Source organism: Anopheles maculipalpis, chromosome 2RL, assembly GCF_943734695.1.
Source record: "Anopheles maculipalpis chromosome 2RL, idAnoMacuDA_375_x, whole genome shotgun sequence".
In the NCBI taxonomy this organism is placed as follows: domain Eukaryota; kingdom Metazoa; phylum Arthropoda; class Insecta; order Diptera; family Culicidae; genus Anopheles; species Anopheles maculipalpis.
The window spans coordinates 36,467,579-36,481,104 of NC_064871.1; the positions used below are offsets into that span (position 1 = coordinate 36,467,579).

Genomic DNA, 13,526 nt, shown 5'->3' on the forward strand with positions numbered 1-13,526 from the left:
CAACAGATGTCAACAAAAAAAATGGCCAAAAACGTTGGAAAAGACCAACGTGGTTCAGGGGTTTTTTTTTTTTTTTGCACACCTCTAGCCCCTCACGCGTAGCATGCATGTGTAAGTAATGGCAGCGGCATTACACGGGCCATACCCACTCCGAAAGACACTCAACGTCTAGAGGGCACACGATTCTATGGAATGAAAGCCGCCATACGTGACGTCTCGCATGAAAGCGCAAAAATTGAGATTGATGACTGTATGTGTCCCTCACCAACAGTTGGTTTGGTGTGAGTTGTCTTTTGATGGGCCTAAAGAGCACACGAAACATCATATATGCACCGGCCAATGGATAACTGATGTTCAATGGATGAAATGTTGCTGGGCAGGATCATGCGGTGAGACAAAATTCTATGCTTCAATTGAAAAAAATATTACGATTTTTTTCGATAAGTATTATACTAAAGAGAACCGTTTAAACATTCATCTCAGGCCCGTCGTTATTTTTGAACATCGTTTGTAAAACTGCTTTTAAAATATTAATGTTGAGCACAGTCATCATGTATTTCAAGCTACTTCTAAAGACGGCTGCTATTTTTAATACTTGAAAGCAAAAACCTTGGGAAGAGAATCTCGATCCCCATGATCGGCGTTACACGTGCCAATGTTTGATCCGTTCTACGAACATTAGAGCGGTAAACAAGGCTACATAAACTCGACTCACCAACTGTGTCTCTTACACCATGTTACGAAACTGTGATAAAAAGTTGCGGTACAGCCGACAGCGAACTCTATAAACTTGGACGCGAGGTGATGGCAGCAAAAGAAAATGGACACAGGTTTAGTTGATGGTTTGATTTACGGAGGATCATAAATAGTACGATAAGTAGTTATCCATTCAGAACACTTTCAAATCCCCCGAAAGGAAAGCATGAGACTGGGACGGCTAGTATTAAATATAGCACAGCACAACTTTAATAGCAACTTATGCTGCGCTAATGGGGGCGAATAGATAGGGAATCAAAATGAAGTAATACTACCATACACGTGTTTAAAGATCATGACAACAGTTCTTAACAAACGAGTATAAACATATTCAAGTAAAGCTTTTAACAAATATTTTTAATGCAATCTTAAAACTTCCATCGAAGTAGTGCTTTTTACCAAGCGCTATCGCTATCAATGTACGTTTCAATCAAGCATAATAACGAAATAATCTTTTATTTGTTCACACCTACCGTTACACCAGGGGTGGCTAGTATGAAAGAGTACACATTTGACTAGGTAATGCCATTACTTTGATGGGTTTTCGCCTCACCCAACTAGCTATATTCGATGGAAATATTGCTTTCATTCTTACGCCCGAGGGCTTCTTGCATAATTCCAATGTCAAATTACCGATAGCAAAACATCGATACTTCTCCACCATAAATGCCAACCAGCGAGTAAGATGCGGTGCGATGGTAAAGAAAAGTCCCAGAAACAAAATACAATTTCACGAACTCGACGTATCGAAGGGAAACGCGACAAAGGCTGGAAGAAGCAATATAATGTGCTAGAGAGCGAGAGTAGCTGGAGGAACGACGGCAGACCTAAATTCACAGCTCTAACACAAACAACGACGTTCTGGCTACCATCGACGGAAATTGTATCCTAGCTGTTATCAAAAAAAAAAAAAGGGGCAGCACCAGAACCTGAAGGGATATTGAATTGGAAATCAATTCTACGATTGTTACAAATTTTCCTTTTTTAATGCAGAAAACATTCCTTTACTGAACAAGAGAATATTTAGGCTTTTTTTGCTATAGCAATGCTAAAACAACAAACGTAAAATTTCATACAGCGACTAATAATATCGCAACAACACACATTCTCATTATTTTTTATTCTACTACAGGGAACTCATAATGATGAAATGAACGGAATAAATTGGGGAAGAGGATTCCTCTTGAGGGGCAAACTTAACATAACGAAGCGCACCCGATTCACCTGTGCGCCCACCACCATCGACCACTCATCATCAATAAACGCTCCAATAAATTTCATTTAACCGACACATTACCGGGTGGGTGTGTGCTGTACTTGATCGAAGCAGGAAGCAGACAGGAATGAGTTGATTGTAATCAGGCAAGGACACAAAAAGGATAAATATTTTTTTCCCCGTTCATGTTGGACATATTTATTTGCTGGCTACTTTTACTGTGGGTACGTACAGTGCGATACAACGTAATAAATGGTGGAATAGAAATTAATAGCAACATTACCATTCGTTGGACAGAAAAAAAATCTAAATACCCGTAAAATACCGATTCTGAAGGGTAATATTTAATCACGAAGAAATGTGTCATGGATCTTAGGTTACATGTAATTGAAAATAATAAAAGAATGTTCCTACAGTGTATTGCATAGTTCTGCCAGATGATCAAACAAGTCTTAAAATCTTCGCAGTTGTTGAATGATCGGGAATCGAACTACAAAAATGTTGGACTGAACTAGTTTAACTACTCGGATATGCTATCGTTAAACGCCATTCCAATAAACTGCTTTTGTCAACCACCGGTAATCATCGTATGATGCCAAATTACACAGCGCGCCATGACCCAATCAAAAAACCGGTTGCCAAAAGTCAAAAAACGAATGTGAAAAAACATGAGATCGAAGAAACAGCGGCACAATGTAGAAACGGAGAAAGAAGTAAGCAAGCAAATATGAAATCAAAACCGTACAGGCCAGTAGCTTTCTGATGCATTATTCCACCAGAAACTGGTATGTGACGTAGCTATACAAACATGGAAATTCCTACAATCCCCCCAAGGGAACAAGGTTTGCATCTTTCAGCTCACCAGCCTCGAAGATGGGGAAAATCAAAGCAGCTATACTTATTTATAAATCAATAAGTCAAACAGCATACACAAAACCTGTAGGTGCGCAAAGAGATATAACAAACATCGGTCCTGGTAATGGTAAATTTGAAAGCTGGAGTCACTACTCGCTCAATATCAAATAGCTCACCAAAACCGAACTGATTTAAAGATAAAAAAAAGGCTACTGTTCTGTAAACTGTTCCAAGCCTTTAAGTCGAATGTTTCAGGTGGGGTACGTACGGGTACGTGCCACCTTGGTTGGTCGTTGGTTTCTACCACCGATGCTGCATTTTCTGTAAAAAAAAAAACCGACGGGTCACATGCTCGTCCTACATCTTGACCTATGCCAAACGATATTCTATTTTGCGTGTTCACCTTAGAAGCTTTGACAAGATCTCTATCACGTGACTGGGCCTGGTGCATGGAGCGCGACAGGCGAAAGGAACTTGAACAGCTTACCATCGTTACCAGCGTGTGAGCACGCTGTGGAACTATTCGATGGAGGAACGTGTGAAACTACCATGATTTTAACGACTGCTTCTCTAGCATTGGGTGACTTTTTAAACGAATCTTGCCAACCGAGGGTTAGACGAGAGGGCGTCGTAGATTGCCGAAGAGTTGTCGAGCATAGTTATTCGCAGCAGGTGTGACAAGAGTCGTTACTGTAACACAATGGCATATCGAAACGATGTCGTTCGATAGTTTTCGGTGCAGAAAGGGTGTGCTGTTGGCAGCTTTGTTGCAACTTTTGCAGGAGGTGCCAATATTTGATGAATGCTACACTTTGCTACAGTAAAGTTAGGTAGCCTTTTTTTACGACACGGGATGTATCGTTCGTATAACTTTTCAACGAACACCAGTCGGTTGATGAGTCAAAACTTCCCACCGCTCAGATATGTCAAGAGAGTTTGGCAAAGAACCCGATTTGGGAGAAAACCTTTTCCACTACCCTCACGCGATAATGACGATAAAGGTTACCTCCTCTCGATGGGCAACCATCACGCTTCGTAATAACTTAAAATCCTCTAATATTCTTGCGCTTCACTTTGTTTTTTGTTTGTGAGAACGGTTTAATCAACCGTGTACTGAAGACTGTATTCCGAAAAGTTTCGATACCCATCCTGGCAGTGGACGATCGGGAGGAAAAACGATGGCGTATGCTAGCGTCCATCACAACCGACAGAATTCACCTTTGCCGGCAACTGCAGCCAATGGAAAACCGATGTGTCAGATGGTTTGCGGTTGGCGTGCGATGGCGTTGTGCATAACTCGATGATTCCTTGCGGTTGTGATTTGTTGTTCACGACTGGTGAGTGGCGTCTGTTGGCAGAGCGAGTGTTTTGCTCGCTAGCATACCGCCTGAAAGCTGTACGAACTCGATTTACCACCGCTTCCTGCACCACTGCGGAAAGTGTAGCAAAACCACATCATCCCCAGTGCTTGATAGTCCCACGCGAGTCGAAAAACTAATTTGCTAAAATATTATTTATGAAAGCGCAACCGTTGGGAAGGGTTAATATAAATAAAACCCATTAATTAGATTGCCATTAGTGGGGATTTATCAGACCGGGTGCAGCCTGGTGCCTGGTGTCGTTGGGTTACAACTGGCTCTGTCCTAACCTCAAACAGCAAGGAGCTGGAGAAATCGGATGCACAAAAAAAAAAAATGGGAAAATAAGCAAAAAGAAAACCACAATCATCAAAAGCATTTATGTATCGAGAGAATAGGAAGCTGCGAGAAACCCTTTCGCAAGGAATGGTACGGAAGGTGTGTGAATTCTGCAAGATGCCAGATTTGATACAAATTGGCACGCTTCGACTGAGCTCTGTGTAAGGATTACCTGGGAATGGTTGTGAAGTTTAGTATCGTTGGATGATACCACACACACACACACTGGGTAGACGTAGGAGCGTACCGTATGGTGGAAAAGAAAGGGTCCGGAAAACCACCGGGATGTATACCCTTTCCTTTTATTTACATTCCAATCCCCAAAAAGCTTTTCGCTAGCTTTCAATTATGCGAATAAATAATTCATTATTAATCCAAACCTGTACGGCATTCGACACTAGACAACTGTGATGCTGCAGCTTCCATTGCTGATAAGTGTTTCTGTGCGGTAAGCTATATTCAACACTAATGTGAATGTCCGCTTTAACTGAAATATAATTAACAAAAGCGCCATTCCCACAAAGAATTGATTGCAGCAAATTGGCAACGGAAGGCTACTCACCTACCGAAAGCAAATGATTCAATGAGTTCAAGGACTGTGAATGTAAAAATACTCCATGTTTTCACTTTAAAACAAAAAATCGGATCGAAACAAAGCGGTTTCAGTTACCTTTATCATTGGCCCGATGCTTTACGTACCGAAATGCAGATAAAATAAATGGTGGCAATGAAAAGCTAAGCTACTTCATTAACAATGCTCAACACGTACAAAACGATGACAGTTTGGGTCCCTTGGATGTAAAAGAGGAAGTATAGAGCACGTGAAAACGACAAGGGTTTGCAAGGAAAGTTAATTATTTGTAACTGCATGTATCTCTGCTACCATGCCCATTCTGGCGCGTAATGAGAATTTTCTAGCGGGTAATTACTCTTCTATTTGAAATTAATTATCAAATTAATGAAGCCATTTAACCGCGTCACCAGGAGCCCAACTCACCACTGGACGAAGATACTCTTCCCTTTATCTTCTTAGAAAGCTGTAAAGGATGCTGCTGTGCAAACGCACTGATCCCTTTAAGGTAAAAGATTATCCTTAGGACACATAGATAGAGGTGATGGTATTGAACGTCTTTGTCGTTGGTATTTAAATATGTACAAATTCTGTTAAATATGGGATCAGCGACGTATGAGTAGCGTTTGAAAAATATTTAAAAATTAATTTAATGTACACAAACATACACCAAACATTCAAAATAAAAACTAAAATTAGTGTTGTGTAATGCACGGTTAGTTAAAAAAACACATCTCAACTCATGGCCCAAAGTATCCCGAAAAAAAAACGTAACGAAAAAATCCTCCTGATTTTATGCTTCGTTTTTTCGGTGTCTTTAATTTTTTTTCCAATGCTTGGCTACAGATACACCAGAGATACCAGATGGTGGCGGATAATTATCGCAAGATGAAAGCGCACCGCATTGAATAAAACATGTTATTTTAAGAGCGCAGCATAAAACCACGAACAAACAAAATGTTTCATTTGGCAGCGAGCAGCACCATGCTAAGTAAAAACCCCTGTAGATTAGACCATTCGAGCTAAAACATATTAGCAAACCAGAAGGAACGATGCTTCGCGGGGGCATTGCTAGCAACTAACCAATTTAAAATCAATCTCAATGCTAATCAAGAGTTTCCGAAACCGAAACACCCACCTTGAATGCCCTCTGGAAATCTCCCTCGGCCCTTTTTGGCAAAAACTGCATCGATGGTTTATTCCTTTCTTTGTATCGATTTACAGGGGAGAAAGTGCACTACAATGGTGGTATAAAAATCTTTCAACTGTTCGGCACACACACACACACACACACATACGTCCATCGATCTAGCTACCAATTCTTCCAAATGCTTGACTCATAATAACATTTACATTTATTAACGTCAGCATAATGTTGTTCGATAGCACGCTATCTGATTCCAGTTTTCAGCGATTGGTAAAACAAAAAACCAAACTGTAAGCAAGCGGGAGTGCACGCTACGGAGAGCAAACGAACACACCGAACGCCTCGAGTGGCATGCTGCATGATTTTGATCGAAGCACAAGATTTTATTATTCAATTGAATCGAACGAGTTTGGCTTGTTATCCTTGACGGATGGGGTTTTGTGCGAATGTTCTCCGTGCGCCGGAGGGAGCGATGGAGTTGAAAGTTGGTACGCAAGCAAAATAAAACAAAGCATTAGCTCGGTGCAATGGCTCGGGCCGGGACCAGAAGGAAGCATTCACTTGGAAAAACCGTTGCAACCATTGCAAAACGAAGGAAACAAAATTCACCTTATCTTGTGTGCCCTCCGGGCGGCACCGGTCCGGTTTTGGCTAAAAAGAGTGGGACGAAAGGGATGAACCACAACAGGTTCGCGGATCCGGGTGCATCCTTTATCGTTTTAGAACGGACTGGGTAATTGAACTACATCTCTAAATCTTCACCATGCGCTGTCACAAAGGTGACACAAAGGAATTATCCTTCGTTCATTCGATCGCTGGGTGTTTTGGTTTTTTTCTCTTTCTTCTGTCCGGTGTATTATTTTTGTATTGTTTATCCTTTCGCTCGTTGTTTTGCTCGTATACAGCTGTGTCTTTTGATAATGTGTAGGATTCGAAGGATGATAATAAGTACAAGGATGATGGCGATCGTTTTGGCTTTGCGGTACTGCTGCACACTGCACGGGTTCGCTTCAACATGCAACGCCGGGAGTTATTTTGTCGACAGGAAACTGAACTTTCTCCATGACGACAGTTGTCCTTGCGAGTGCATGTAAAGAATCCTTTTTTTATGTTGTTTGTTGCTGGCATCGTACAGCTCAGCGACATGATAGCATACAAGCGGTACATCTAAAACGCTAAGGATTATTAACAACAAGGGCATCTGGATGTGATTGGGTGAATAGAACGTGTACAATTATCTACTACGTATCCAGGAATGCTTGAGGCATTCGCGTTGTAGTCAGTTTGGGCAACCGTACCAACTGTTGTTCTTTTCAACCTCATTAATATTTTCTGTTAGGAACACCTGTGACATGCGGTCAATGATTAAAATTTTCTACTAGATAGTACGCTTACCCGTGTGACACTTGGGAGAAGCAAAAACACCGAAAGGATGGCATTGAAAGTTGTTTATTTAATTTAAAATTGATAACATATGCAGTTATAATTTTATAATTTTATACACTTTACAGTAAAGACAATCCTTCGACACAACCACGTACAGAGAATTTTATTTGAAATTCACGGTCACCATTCATTCTTCTTCAGTCACTGTGCACATGGGAGAACTGATGTGCTTTTACTTAAGCTATAATTTTATCCCACTGAGGTGTTTAGTTTAGCTAGCTGCAGCTCAGTGAAAAAACTAAACTTTGACGAGTCATCATACACCTCAGTAGCAGTTCTTCAAACCGCAATGCAGTACGATCCCTAAGGGCTGTCCTAAAACACCAACAAGGAAAATTATGTTTGCATGTTGGACACAGCAAATGTCACGAATACAAAATTTGACGGTAGGAATAACACCTTCACAGGTCAACAGCGTTCCCGATGGGTCGTGATGCATCTGACGGAGGGGTGACCTTGTTGTCACCTTGATGCTCAACGATATTAACTATGCACAAAGATATCCTTCCCGAACAGCAGGGCGAATATGTACGGGCGCACTGACGGGGATATGCATGGTGCAAATGCATTACTCCGGGTACGATGGATTCTTTGAAACAGATTGTACCAATAGAGCTCTTTGAACACTTAAATGTATGTTTTCCCATTCAAAGAGCTTATGTATTTAAGTGTCCATGTGTACAATTATAGAGGTTCATTCTGTTTATTTATAATTCATAATGCACTATGTGTGGTTTGAAGTGAGTGGCTGGTATGGAATAATATGTAAAATGTATGAGAAATATATAAATGTTCTTTAAACAGTTTTTATTTGAGTGATTTTAATTGTTGTTAACATAATCAGTGTTTTTGGATGATTACAAAAAGGCCAAAAAGCAGAGTTTAAGTACAAACTTTAGTATGTATTGATTCTACACCAAAAACCCACGTTTTATGTTACATAAAATTGCAAATTTGTACAACATGCTCCCGTGAAAACCACAACCATTATAACTGACTACCTCAAAGAATCATAAATGGAAACAAACCGTTTTTTAAATAAAAACACAGCAATTTGATACTGTGGGACTGCTTGCTTTCATCACATCGAACAGCATCACGGCACGAAACTCGCTGTACGTTCTCTTCTCTTTCTAAAAGCCTGTCTAAAAGCCTACAGCACATCACTATGACGCGCTACCTTCAAATCGAGCTGCCAACGATGAAAGTGTTATCCGACACTCGGAATGAAACGAAATCCTCGACAATGGTCGCGGTCTTTTAATCAGCGGTGAGACAAAGAAACCCTGGAATCGGTTTCTTGTCCCTCCCGGCGTATAATACACGGGCTGGGATGTGTGGAATTTGATGTATCACTTTCGATGTTGGTCAGGTGTCTCCCTGTAAATGTTCCCGGACTGAAAAAAATCATGTCGCGTCAAACATGACAAAAAGGTCAAGTCAAGCATATTTAAAAAAATGTGTATTTTACCAACTGAGACACACACCAGGACAGACAAACAAACATGTTAAAGAGTATGTTAGAAGCATAGTGAAATCGTTGGACGTATTTAAAATAGTCGGAAATAGATCACCTTTCGAAGCGACTCCTGGAAATTTCATGATTAATTGCTTGGGCATCTGGATCAGTAATAAAATCTTATCTTTTCAAAACAAATGACTCATAATCAGCAATTTTACAACAGCAAAACGAACTGATTCAGTAGGAAAAATAATTTACTCTACAGCTCATACTAATCCGTACTATACACACGCGGCCGGCATGGACGCTTACGCTCGGCGTTACGTAATGGCAAATAATCTATTAAAAAAATATTCCATTCACCGTACTCGTGAGCCGCGCGGCCTCCTACGGTGGTTCTCGTTTGTCGGAACGTTCTTGCACAAATGCACCCGCAAGGCGTCATTCTTCAGTCCCTGTGCTCCGTTGTTTGTCTCGTCTCTGGCGACTACAAACGTTCCCGTACCGTCACTATCCAGTATTTACCGGTCACGAGGTTGCGGCTTTGTTTTTGCATTTTCTCTGCTACAACCCAAGTCACGTGTTGCACTTGCAGTTGATGCACAGCACGCACGCACACACACACGAGCTGCAATGATACTGTTCATTCTATGCCGTGTCCAGAAGCACGTATGTGTGTTCCGGTTGTTGTGTTGTAGGGCTTGGGCATGAAATTGAATATGCGTCGGCGAATGCACCACTACTGACTCAACAGATGTGGTAGCAAAAGCCGATAGTATTGTTACAAATACAGGCGTTCAGGCGAATGCAATGGCGTAATTTCTGGTGCATCTAACGAACACAGTCACGATGTTCCGATATTCAGAGATACAAAATAAAAAATGCACACACATGTCGCCTACAGCAATAAAATGCTATTTACAAATACCATGCTTCAATTAGAATTTACGCAGGCGGCATTGCACCGACTACGTATGTGCACGTGAGATTATCATTTCGCAGCGGTAGTTTTTAAGAATGACAAATTCTTTGAATGGTAAAAACACAATCCACGATGTTGTGATTTACATCTTTAAAAAACCCTAAAATTCTCAAAAGGCCTTTATTTTAACTTCAATCGTTGAATCCCCGAAATATATATTGATAAGTTAATATTTCGTAAATAAAATTAAGGTTGATAAGAGACAATGTACTATATTGCTAATCAAATAATTAAATAATCTACATAATCTACGCAATGTATCAGTTAATAACGCTATAAGAAACATCACATGTGTCGAGAAAATCGATAAACATCTTCCTCAGAATCTGTTCTTCAAAAAAGGAGATCAAACCTTATTTACTTCCTATTTCTTCTGTTTCGTACGAAGGATTGTTTGATATTCTATTTGGATTGATGGCCACGATTTTTCTTCGTTAGAAATTTTCACCCGCGCAAACAGGCGACAAATCATACACCGAACGCAGGCAATAGCGCAAAATAAACTCGCACACCTCCAGAATTGGGGAAAATCTTCAATCCGGATTTTTCGCCACCGACCAACCTTTAGCCGCGTACGCGTACGAGAGCCAAATTCGTTTCCGGTACATATACGAAGCATTTACAGCCAGCAAATCCTGCACGTTCACGGTGTGCCAGAAAAACAAGACGATAAAATTATATGAAGTGCGGTAGTAGCGGCAGCAAAGTAACTGGTGCGCCCTAACCTTTACGGTTATGGAAGCTCGAGTAGTAGGTTGGAAATGAAGATATGTTTCAGCTTTTACTCGTACTTTTTTTTTCTCAGATACATTTACACTTCAGAGCGAATGCTTGCAGACGAAAGTTATAAATTAATAGCATCTGGATTTGGTTCGCCCTACATTCTGCATTGTTTAACTTAGAGGAAAATTACCTTGGTGTGTGTGTTAAATGTTGATAATTAAAATAAGAAACTAAATTAATCATCATTTTAAATATTTCGATCATTGTTTATCTGCTCCAAAGGTGCAATCAGCTTTAACAAATGCAGTTATTAATAATAAACCTACTTTAACTTTGATGCTAGCTAGCAATGATAAGATCTAAAGCTAAACAAAATCTTCAAAAGATAACATAATTAGCGTCCAAAATCAATACCATTATTCTCTTGCTTTAGCAAACGAATCCCTACATCGAGGCGGAAGAATTGTGAGCTGATAGCATTGCGAAAACCAGCATGAAAGCCGCATCTATCGGCAAGCCTCGTGCCAGTTCAACCTTGCCAAGTAGCTTACAGTGAAGTGGATTAGCTAGCTAAACGTAAACATTATCATTCCATGACGGATGTTGATAGTGGCCTATTATCACCGTCCAGGGGGGGGGGAAAGGAACAAATCAACAGAACAACAACAAAAAACATTCAGCAACGGCAGCCAAAGGCTTTTGTGGATGGATTCGATTCTCAGCATGCTGCCAGCTGTGGTCATTGGTTTTAATCTAGGACCACTGATAATCCTCTTGCAAATCGTTGGACGAGCGAAAGAGGCTTACCACCGATTAGCCTCAAACTAGTCGAAGAAAGTTTCTGAGAATAATTGATTAATGATAAATTTAGTGGTAATGCATGTGAAGCCAGCATCCCACTAAAGCCCTGATAAATGTATTACGCTTGTGGAAGGAATGGAGGAATTGAAATATCTAAACAACTTTTGGGAGTTAAGAAAGTTCCAAAAGTGGCTGTGGTGAGGAACTAAGGTGAGTTGTAAAAACATTGTTCAAAACGAAACAACACTCTGAAACTACCGATGCATAGGTACTTATCGTCTGAGCATGGACCAATATATCATACCGTTTCGTGTGCTCTTAACCGCTCGCGCCCCGAGATAGATTTATGGAATACCCTTTTGGAAAATTACATTCATGGTTTTTTGATAAAGATCGTTTCCTACCTGTACCCGACGTTTTCAAATGCCTCTCGCGATTGTTCGACTACAAGTTTGGCTCGTAGTTGATGTGGACGTGTGTATACTTTTTCGTGAGTGAAAACATTCATGCGTAAATATACACAACAGAGAAACCAACATGCTGCTCCCTACCTGTTCAACGCACACTCGAGCGCCATCTGTCGTTAGTGATGCGCAACGACATCTAACCGTCATAGATCTTCGTTCCTTCGAACGCACATGCTGTTGTAGATGTACGTGAACGACAAGAACAGAGACTCAAAAGATATCGTTTATCGTTATTTTCGTTGCCAGTTTTATAGGCACATTGCCGTATCTCCTACGAGACCGAAAGGTTCAGCATGCATAATGCGTCCAGCCCTCACATCTTTGTACTGCCGTTGGCGCACACCAGCGGAGTACGCAGCCCGGCATCATCAATGCGTTCGCTAAGAGGAATGTGTGGAACGGACCATTTGGTCCTTCTGACGGCGGAAACAAAACATTCGTCGAGCCTCAGCCCCTCGAAGCGTTATGATCGGAATCGGATTATTTATTGCTGCCGAAATTTTCCAATCTATAGCAGCATAATCAGATAGCGTCGGTGGCGGGCTGGCGGGAATCTTTATGAATCTGTATCGAAAACAATTAGAGTAATGTCTTTTTTATTGATACTTCCATGAGCGTGTTTAATTTTGGTGGGCTAGGGGCACCGATGATCGATAGGAACGTGTAACTAAACACTGAGGACAATTCTTTAGTTTCATTTAATTTAACAAAACTTAACTACAAACAGCTGCTAGCTGAAGCAGCTTCTGGAGAAATAGGAATAAAGTTTTTACATTACAAACATCTGGATGCCATGCTCTAAAAAAAAAAAAGGACACACATAAATCCGATCGGTAGACCTACCGAGAGCATTGGAAAAAATAAAGAAATGTACAAATCAAACTACACCACGATAAATAAGTTGACATTTTCGTTCTTCGTTTTTCATAACCTCCATCCCAACCATTCAAGCATGGGAATTGAATTGTATCCAATTGAAATGGATATCTGATTGAGGCAGATAAAAATGGAAAAACTGACAAACGCATACTTCGTCCATATAGGTTCCCGTCTCACATACGCAATGACGCAGGGTAAACATAACAATATACTCAAGGGTCCTGCAAGAAAGTATCAAACAGAGGAAAAGTCCTATGGTTAGAGACTGGTCCTGTCGAACGAATGACAATATGGGAAAACGAACTGTGTCGCACGTATGGAAGGAATGTTTCGGAAGATTTTCATTTTCCTGGAAACATTTAACAGAATGTTTCTTAAACATGAAGACACTTGAAGAGGCGAGAATTTAAACCAGTTAATCCTGTATAATATGTTCGTCAAATCACGATAAAAAGTTACTACCGATATCTAAAACTAAACAGGATGATTTCTTTTTACTTTGAATGCTCTATCATTTTCACAGA

General features: G+C 40.6%; 2 protein-coding genes across 3 annotated transcripts in view; both read right to left on the reverse strand.

Moving 5' to 3' along the window:
• LOC126557880 (uncharacterized) overlaps positions 1 to 12,300 on the reverse strand; it is a 237,827-nt gene extending 225,527 nt beyond the window's left edge. The window contains exon 1 of the mRNA XM_050213788.1: positions 12,295 to 12,300. The gene's annotated coding sequence lies outside the window, so the exon portion shown is untranslated. The remainder of the gene's footprint in view (positions 1 to 12,294) is intronic.
• The window catches only part of LOC126558309 (protein similar), a 116,267-nt gene that overhangs the window by 37,052 nt on the left and 65,689 nt on the right, over positions 1 to 13,526 (reverse strand). The gene's annotated exons all lie outside the window — the stretch shown is intronic.